A 10,000-nucleotide genomic window follows, 5' to 3' on the forward strand; every position below is an offset into this window, starting at 1 on the left:
AGTAGGTCTTGCTTCATATTTGTTAATTCATTTCTGGTTTACACGACTTCAGGCAGATAAAGCAGCTATAAAAGCTATGCTTGTCAATCGAGTAGGTGATTTTGGATTAGCTCTTGGGATTTCGGGTTGTTTTACTCTCTTTCAAATAGTAGACTTTTCAACCATTTTTGCTCGTGCTAGTGCCCCCAGAAATTCTTGGATTTCTCACAATATGAGATTAAATGCCATAACTCTTATTTGTATTTTACTTCTTATTGGTGCTGTTGGAAAATCTGCACAGATAGGATCGCATACTTGGTCACCCGATACTATGGAGGGTCCCACTCCAGTATCCGCTTTGATTCATGCAGCTACTATGGTAACAGCTGGCGTTTTCATGATAGCAAGGTGCTCCCATTTATTTGAATACCCGCCTACGGCTTTGATTGTTATTACTTTTGCAGGAGCTATGACGTCATTCCTTGCGGCAACCACTGGAATATTACAGAATGATCTAAAGAGGGTCATAGCTTATTCAACTTGCAGTTAATTATGCTATATGATCTTTGCTTGCGGCATCTCTAACTATTCGGTTAGCGTCTTTTACTTAATGAATCACGCCTTTTTCAAAGCATTACTATTCCTGAGTGCAGGTTCGGTGATTCATGCCATGTCGGATGAGCAAGATATGCGGAAGATGGGGGGGCTTGCCTCCTCATTCCCTTTTACCTATGCCATGATGCTCATGGGCAGCTTATCTCTAATTGGATTTCCTTTTCCAACTGGATTTTATTCAAAAGATGTGATCTTAGAGCTCGCTTACACTAAGTATACCATCAGTGGGAACTTTGCTTTCTGGTTGGGAAGTGTCTCTGTCCTTTTCACTTCTTATTACTCTTTTCGTTTACTTTTTCTAACATTTCTAGTACCAACTAATTCATTCGGGCGAGACATCTTACGATGTCATGATGCGCCCATTCCTATGGCCATTCCTTTAATACTTCTGGCTCTCGGGAGTCTCTTTGTAGGATACTTGGCCAAAGTGTGACCCGTTAGCCCATAAGTAAGTACTGTGACGAAGCGGCTATTGCTCACCCGACACGATCGTACAAGGTCACAATTCACCCAACACGATCCTACGGGGTGAACAAGAATTGGGGATCGGATGCGGGCGATATTCCCGCCAATGGCTGAGATGTTCAGTCGACTCCCTCCCCCTTTGTGGGGGTCCGGCCCCCTACGAGTGAGCAGAAAAGAGAGGAGGAAAGAGGCCCTGGTGAACCATCATAATTAGTGAACAAGTGTAAGCTTCGCTGCCCGACAGTATGGAGTACTGACCACACCGAGGGACAGGCCCTGAAGTGAAGGATGGGAACGGGTGGAATCAATGTGTTCCAATTTCTGGCCTTGCACCAACCATCCAATGGACCATGGACTAAACGGCCACTGCCTGAAAGGACTATGTCCAGGGGACCGCCGCCCCCCTCCACAAGGTACATCTCGCGCCTATGGGCCGCTATAACTATCCAAAAAGACACTCGAAACTGGAAGGATAAACAAACCCACCCGGTGGACTGCCGAGCTACAAGTCCTATGACACAGGAGCGGGATTCTCTAAAAAGCCAAGGTCGTGGTTGGCCAAGAGGGCCCACTTGGAGACTTGGGATTTCAGCAGGAAATGCGAAGGTTGCTTAAAGCCGGCCGGCCAATAGGCGAAAGAGAATCAACTAGTTTAGTTCTGATCTGAGTAGGCTCATAATAGAATAGGGAATACCCTAATCCTGGGAACCGGGGCCTGGGCTGGAATGCTAGTTCGTCCGAGGCTCTCATTTACTGCTGTAAGTGGACTTTTTTCATCGTTCGGTTTGGTAAACCTTTTTTCTTTTTTCTCTGGCGCGATCCTCTTTTGTTTGCTAGTTCAGTTTCCCTTGTTCAACCAACAATGGTAAGAGGAGATCTAATATCTCAATAGCAACAACGACTGTAACTGAAGCTCGAGAAAAGGGAGTTTAGTAGGCGGGATTTGAACACCTACTACCATAGACTTCTGCTTACATGACTTTCAGCGAAATAGCACTTCTTCTTTAGGGAGTGGCTCACGAGCCAGTTAAGATAGAATCTTTCGATATGAATAGGACTCAGTGTTCAAGGCTAGGATCTATGTAATATGAATAGTAAGTTGCGCACCCGCCAAGCAGTTCTCACTCCAAGCAGGACTCTTCTATGATTAGTGGGAAGGCGCATCTACATTTTACCCCATAGTAAGTCTACCGGTCCTTCAGCATCCTCCGAGTAGGCGAGCTTTCTCTGCGCCGCGTAAGGTGGGCTACCACCCTTTCTTTTCATGCGACATATGCAGTGAGACTGAGCACCAGACCAACCTGACTAAATGTTTAGCATGGTTTCCGGGAGTTGCTTGCCTTACCACACCAACCACCTTAGCGCTGGAAGTTCTAGCAATGGGCAGCTAGGCAAAGGAAGATTAGATAGCAAATTCATATTCATTAGATAAGAGATTTTGGATCTGTTCTTAGTGAGGGCAACCGGATTGGGACGATCAGGTTGGTTGAGGGTAGCAGCACACCAATAGGTGGATTGCCATTCTTGTACTATTTGGGTAAAGGGCAGGAGCGCTCTTTCCCTCTCACCAGTACTTACTTGGGGCGGAAACCGGTTCAAACCAAATATCCAACAGCCGCTTTCCTTAATGGCTACCCGCCTTCGAGTGAACTCTTGGACTGGCTGAAAGGGAAAGGGGAAACTGTACAAGGCATTTTTCACGCGTTTACGGGACCTGTGTCAAAGGAAAGGATTGTTGCACTCTCTTGCTTGAATGAATCGACATTTGTGGATGGTTGTTCATTCGGGAGTCTTCTATCTATATTTTAGAACTACTGGATCAACTACTCCGGCTTTTAGCCTTTGGATTTGGAACCCTAAAGTAAAGTCACTCGCCCGTTCAAACTCTTACGTACTGATTCAAATGGGCGCTCCGGAAGAGTGCTGCCCTGATAAGAGGGGCGGGTCTCTACACAAGCAGGCGGCCTTCTAACGCTTGGAAGAGGAGAGAGGTTCCGAAAGAATGACCGATAGGGAGAGTCACCTGCTAGGCTAGAACTTTTCTTTTATTGATAGTCAATCAATCGTTCGTATACCATTTCTTACGTAACCTAGAAATGTATACTCACTCGCTATGAGAGCATACCTCGTAAGAGTCTATAGTTAGCTTATAGAGTAGTAGAACCTATATTGCTATATACTCAAGTAGCTATTCTTGTAAAGTAGCTATCTAGTATATATAAAAGTATAGCTAGCAACTCTATATAGCGGAACGAAATTAGCTACTTCATAAGAACAGAAAGCTACTCTTTCCATAGTATACAAGAGCTAGCGCAGATGAGTTTGGACTGATCGACTAGGCACCACAAAGCAAGCATGAGGGAGTTTACTTGCTCGACTAAGGAGAGGGAGGAATGAAACAGCTCGACTGGATAATGAAAATACATAGCCCGGAAATGGCCAACTCAACCGATAGCGGTAGGACCGAAGGTAGGCTATCTCTCCTCATTAATAGTACCTATGGTGGCATTCTACTCACTTGTATACTCTTCATCAACATATCTTTCTTCGGGATCAGAGCCGTGCATGGATGATGCATGCATGAGCATATGATACGTTGATCATCACCTCAATCAGGTGTCATCAAGTACTATATTATATCTTTAATGATGTACTTAATTTCATCCATGACCAGGGCGCATATTAACACCGGCTATGCAATCACATGCTAACAGCTCTTTCTATAAGACCGTAGGCAACTAGAATTGCTTATACAAGACGATAGCATAATAGCATAAATAATAGCTTAATTGCTCGGCTCACCAAAAAATAGGTTGATGTGGAGCCTATCCCCTCAGCGGGAAAAAGTCACAAAAAAAAAGAATCTAAAATGAGAATGTTTCCACGCGAGTGTCTGGGTCTGTGTCTTATTGTAATTTTAGTCATGGGACTCTTTATTTTGGATCTCGGGATTATTGTTGAAATGGTTCAATCGCGCCTTGTTGCAAAAGGTATATTTTTTTCTTTTAGGCCAGATGGTTGGGCGGAAGGGTTTAATCATTTTTGCTTTGGCTGGAGCTGTCCTAAACCCCCCCTTTATCCTCATGATGGATGAGGGTGATGTGAGTTGGAGCCCAAAGCTGTCTCTTCCTTCATCATCATCCCCCGTGCCTTCGCTATCCAGCGTGAAAACATCAGACTTTGATGTCTTTGCTGATCAGCAGGGGACACCTGCTTCGGCACCCGCCCAAGAGGCGGAAGTGCTGGAAATTCCTTCCCCTGAAATAAGTCAGGGGGAATTGCTTGGGGAAGAACCCGGTGCCCAGGCCGGCCCTGTCAATGCCCCCTCTCCCCAAGAAGTGTTTGGGCAGCTGGGATATTTTTTATCACGCTTCAGTAAAATCCGAGCCCGGGGGGATTTTATCATTGCTACAAAGGATAAGCTAGACCTGAAGCATGCTTCACCCGAGAAGCTGTACAGGATCCAGGCTATCATGGAATCCATCACGAACCAACACGGCCGTCCCGCTTCTGGGAGAAAGGCAGCGGATCTCTTGATCAAAGCGGTTCGCGAGTGGGAAGAAAACCAAAACAACAGATGATGTCTGCTTGTTGGTAGTGAGAGGACGATACACCGGTGTAAAAGATTGAGTAGTAGACGTTAGTAGAGCAGGCCGCCCCGGCCGCCGATAAAGCGAATAATAGGCCTATGCCTATAATAAGAAAAAGCACGGCTCCTTACTTAGGCATCGTGGGGCCCGTCATAAGAATACTCTTTTGCTTTCTCTTTTTTTTTGCTCCAAAACTTTTCTATAACAGGCTTAGGAATTGGAGTGCTATACTTTGGATTAGTCTAATAATAGCTCTTCTCTTGACCTTTTTCTTGTCCATGGGGAATATTAAAATCCCTAATGATGTCTATGATCCCCACAACTTATACGAGAAAATAAGGGAAATCAACGACTTTATGAGGAGCCTTCGCCGACTGAGAATACCGGTTTTATTCTATGTATTTGATCTAATAAGAGCTGTATCGATTTTCTTGTATATGAGTTGAACCATTCTACCTCGCGACATGATAGATTTGATCCATAGGACTTCTGGCATCTAATAAGAACTTCTCTTTAAATGGAACTGGAACATGTAGGAACGTTAAATACGGTTTTTTTGCTGCCATGCTCCCAATAGATTTGACTGTATATGATTCTATTTGGAATGTAGGATGTGACCTTATAGTCGAGATACTACGTAACCTAGAAATGGGATAGAATGCCACCGATTGGTGGTAGTCATAGGAAGCCAGCGAGAAAGCCAAGTTTGAAAGGTTCAGTTCATTTGCTCCTTACTTAGGATTGTCCGAGGAGTTCATAGTGAAATTATCCCTACGAAAATGATCCTTAGACTCCTCCGGCGAGCCCATATAGGCCTTATCTTGGGAGTGATCTTTCACTTAAGCCCTTGGGAGAAAGGTTACAGCCCCAACCAAGTCAAGAGTCCGGCCCGAACAAAGGCATTAGATGAAAGCTCTGTCCCATGGATATGTGCCCAAGCATCTGAGACCTTTCAGACGCCTTAGCCTAAATTAACATCCCGTCCTTTTGAGTTGTAAGCAATGTCCCTTCACTTTGTGAAAGTTATTTTACTTTTATAATGGTAGGGCTTCAAAGCTTGTAGTTTAAGGGATAGGGAGAGTCAGGAATTATTAGCCTGGATTTAATGACTGAATGAAGTGAATACCTTATTTCAATTATTTTCCCTAGAATCATCAGATCCGCTAAGATGAGAGTAGTTGGCCTAGAAGGATTTCTTCTATAAGATATTCCCTCAAGAGAATAAGCATCTTAAAGCTCTGATCGATCAGGTCCAGCAGATAAGATAAGTAGGGCCCATCCTTAAGCATGCAATAATCGATTATGCAGCTAATCACACGGGGCAGGAATGGATTATAGAAACTAGCTCGGGTCGTAGTCAGTTCAACTTCTAGTATAAAATGCTCAAACGCACAGAGCGGTGCACTAAGGTAAGCTTGCCGATCGACCAACGAAGGAAGTGATAGAAGGCGATTCCGATATTTTTTAAAAAGGCATTATTAGGTATCATCACACTGGGCATTATGTACCCGGGCCCTGTACACACCGCCCGTCACACCCTGGGAATTGGTTTCGCCCGAAGCATCGGACCAATGATCACCCATGACTTCTGTGTACCACTAGTGCCACAAAGGCTTTTGGTGGTCTTATTAGCGCATACCACGGTGAGGTCTTCGACTAGGGTGAAGTCATAACAAGGTAGCCGTAGGGGAACCTGTGGCTGGATTGAATCCTTCGCGATGGAAATGCCCTCTTCCCCCAACCGGGGGCTAGCTTGCTTCCACTGGTGGCGGGCAGGGGAGTCACAAAATCAAAGAGTTCCATTTTCCTTCTTGTTCATCAATCGGAAATCAAGACAAACCGGGCACTACGGTGAGACGTGAAAACACCCGATCCCATTCCGACCTCGATATGTGGAATCGTCTTGCGCCATATGTACTGAGATTGTTCGGGAGACATGATCCAAGCCCGGTGAAGAAATGAAGCCAACATTGACTGACTTTCATGGTTAAGATTCGACAAAAAAGAAAGAATAAAGATTAAGTTAGTGTTAAGTGAGTGAAAGATAGCTTTATGACGAGAGGAGGGGAAGAGCTATCAAATTGTGACTCTAAAACAAAGAAAAGAAAAAAGCGTGACGAGAATTCTAGAATTAGATAAAGAATTTTATTATTAGATACATACATTATGTTAGAAGGTGCAAAATCAATAGGTGCCGGAGCTGCTACAATTGCTTTGGCGGGAGCTGCTATTGGAATTAGAAACGTTTTCAGTTCTTTGATTCATTCTGTAGCACGCAATCCATCATTGGCAAAACAATTATTTGGTTATGCCATTTTAGGCTTTACGCTGACAGAGGCTATTGCATTGTTTGCTCTAGTGATGGCTTTTCTGATCTTATCTGTATTCCAAATTAAAAATAGAGTCTATATATCGAATATTGTAAGCTTATAGATTGATAGGAACTACATAGGGTCTGAGACTCACTTCCTTGAAAAGAGGTAGACGAGTTATGTAGGCTGTGACCGTTCAATAAATGTAGCGGAAGCTCGACTCAAATAAGGTAAACGGGGAAATAATTTCAGAAAGAAAGCAACTCATCCCTCACAACCTTCACCAGTCTTTGGCCTAAACCTCGAAATATGCTCAATTACAGCTGCTGAATTATGGTCGAAAGAAGCCTAAGAACTTCCAGAAAGGGAAATAATAGGTGTTTTTTATCCTTACACTATTTTCTAAAGGAGACCAGTAAAGCATCAACTACATCGAAGACTTCCTTTACTTCATAGGACCTAAGCGATGCGGAAATATGAACACACCTCTAACAAAAAAGAGGACCTCCCTTAACTTCAAAAAAAGATAAAGCATACGGCTTAAAGACACTTTCGGGAATGGGAAGGAGATTCTACATATAGTCTAAAATGATAGAGAAACTTTAAAAGAAAGAAGAGAAAGAACCGGGAGTTGGCGCCTACATAACTGCTTGCTTGCTTACCCAGCCATCCTAGCAAGCTCCTCCAGTTCACTTATTATTCTTTACTTGACTTATTATTATAAAAACTACTCACTATCCAAATGAAAGATGATCGATTATCTACCCAAGAAGATAGAGAGTCCCACATACGAGAAAAGGTCACAAATAGAGTTGAACCAAGTAACATTGCAAAGGCATAATGATAGTAGGGTCGGGATATCCCCGCCCTCCGAACCGGACGTGAAGGTCTCCCCTCATCCGGCTCTCTGCAGGGGAATCTCCACTCACTGCTTCCCCTAATATCCTCCCTTTACCACATCATGGGGGTTTACAGGAGATCCCAGAGGCTCGCTCGGAAAGGCTGCTATACCATACCTTTTGACTTAACTCTACTCTAGTAGTCACTAGACTCACTATAGTAGTCCGTCCGGCTGCTCTTGCTGAAATCATTACTCTTCATTATCCCGTGCTCTAGCAATTGCGCTTCCTAGACCACTGTCGTGAAGTTAGGTAGGGATAATCAATCCGTAGTGACGGGAATCTCGGAATGAATGGGGATCCCTATCAATAGAAAAATGAAGAATATAGAATTCTAGTTTTCTCCCTTTCTCTCACTCAATAGATGTATCTGGTCTGATAAGGTACAGTACAATACGAGACGATGGAATGCAATGGGATAGATGGTAGAGGGCTTCCTGCGCCCAAAAGCGATGATTCACTTGTCCCCTTGTCCATAGGGACCTCGTGGCATACAACCGAAACGACTCCAGCTAGATAGCCGCCCCTTTCTCTCTTTTTACAGCCTCGTGGATGAACGAAAGAAGGGAAGTTACAGAACTGGACAGTGAAGGCTCGCGAAGTAGACAGAAAGCAGCAAGCAACAACTTCTCAGCCCCCTAACCTTTCTATTAGTCAAGCGCTAACGAGCAAGAAAATAGATGTGCTAACGAGCGAGCGAAGTATACGTAATGAGGCATTAGAGCAACGGCTTTCAGCTCAATTCGTTGCTTGTTGCCCCTTTCTCTAAGTCTCTAAGAAGAAGGTCAGCTTTGAAGCTGGCTGCTCTGATATACTAGTTGTAGGGCGCTAGCGCTTGACTAATAGAATCTCAAGTATAAGGACTTTATCATGATCTTACGAAGCTAAAGATCTAAAAATGGAAGAACGCGCTCTTTTGCTCGCCCCTATCTCTAAAGGGGCGTAAGTACTTCACTCGCTAGGGGATGGGATTTATTCACTTGCATTCCTGCTAGCACTACAAAAAGCTCCGGTCTTAACACCCCTACTACTGCTGTGCAGCCCTTCATCGGGTTCATAGAGTCGGGTTTCCCGTTTACCCACAATGGAGGAGCCGCCCCCACCAGGCAGGCGGCCACGGGTCATAACGCACTCTTCGCTCAACAAATCCACTTTGAAGTTGACTTATTCGCTCGGCCAATCGTCGGAATGTGTACGAGATACCATAAGGGCCCAATATCTCAATAGCACCTTTGTCTAAAGCTTCGAATGAGACTTCATATCCGAAACGCAGGAACGATCTGACTAGAAAGTCATTCAAAACTTGATCGAAGAACCAGCGTTTATTGAAGAAGCTATAGAGTCGATTACAAAAAGTACTAGTTTGAAAGGCTCGTTGGAATTGATCCGTTACGGGATTTACATTATACGCAACAGAAGCACCTGAAGTACTAAATGGAGTAGTATTAGTTTGGTAATGGTTGGAGCAGCAAACTCGGATTCGGCAAGAATCTCATTTTTTGGTAGTACGAAGGGGGAATTGGCCCAAAAATTGGATAGGGGTCAAGACGCTGTCGGGCGCCGGCGGCTGACTCAAGTGCCCCCCGAACGGCGTGAAATGGTCGCCTATTACATGGCTCACGAACTCTGCCTGGGGCGGGGGTACCTATTATTCGTCGGCGGTCCGGCGCACCCCTACTATACAAAGCCGCCCCCCAACTCACTTAAAGGATGCTGCTTAATTATGAAGGAAATTTTTTATTAATCTAGAGAGTTCCTTTTCGTTAAGCGCATCGAGCCAGGAGTGGACATCATCATCTGCAGACAAAGAAAAATTATGTTTCATCATTAGCTAAAGTGGAATAGTATGACTGGCTTTTCGGAAAAGAAGACGAAACCCGCTTTATCGATATGATAAACATGCGCTCAAAAATACCTCCTAAACCCCCCAGCCAAGTGATCGAGTTTAGTCTGAATTTGCTGTAGAAGTTGCTCCCGCTCCGGACTAACTTCAAGGAAAGATAGGATTGGGCAATTCATCCGGTTCTGGAGCTTACCTTTGAAAGCGACTCCAGTAGGTATCCTTGGCTTAGTTGGCTGGGCTGCCCAGTTTCATTTCCTGCAATAATAGTAAATCTTATGTTTTTCTACTACCCTTCTC

Source organism: Apium graveolens, chromosome 6 (assembly GCF_009905375.1).
Source record: "Apium graveolens cultivar Ventura chromosome 6, ASM990537v1, whole genome shotgun sequence".
In the NCBI taxonomy this organism is placed as follows: Eukaryota; Viridiplantae; Streptophyta; class Magnoliopsida; order Apiales; family Apiaceae; genus Apium; species Apium graveolens.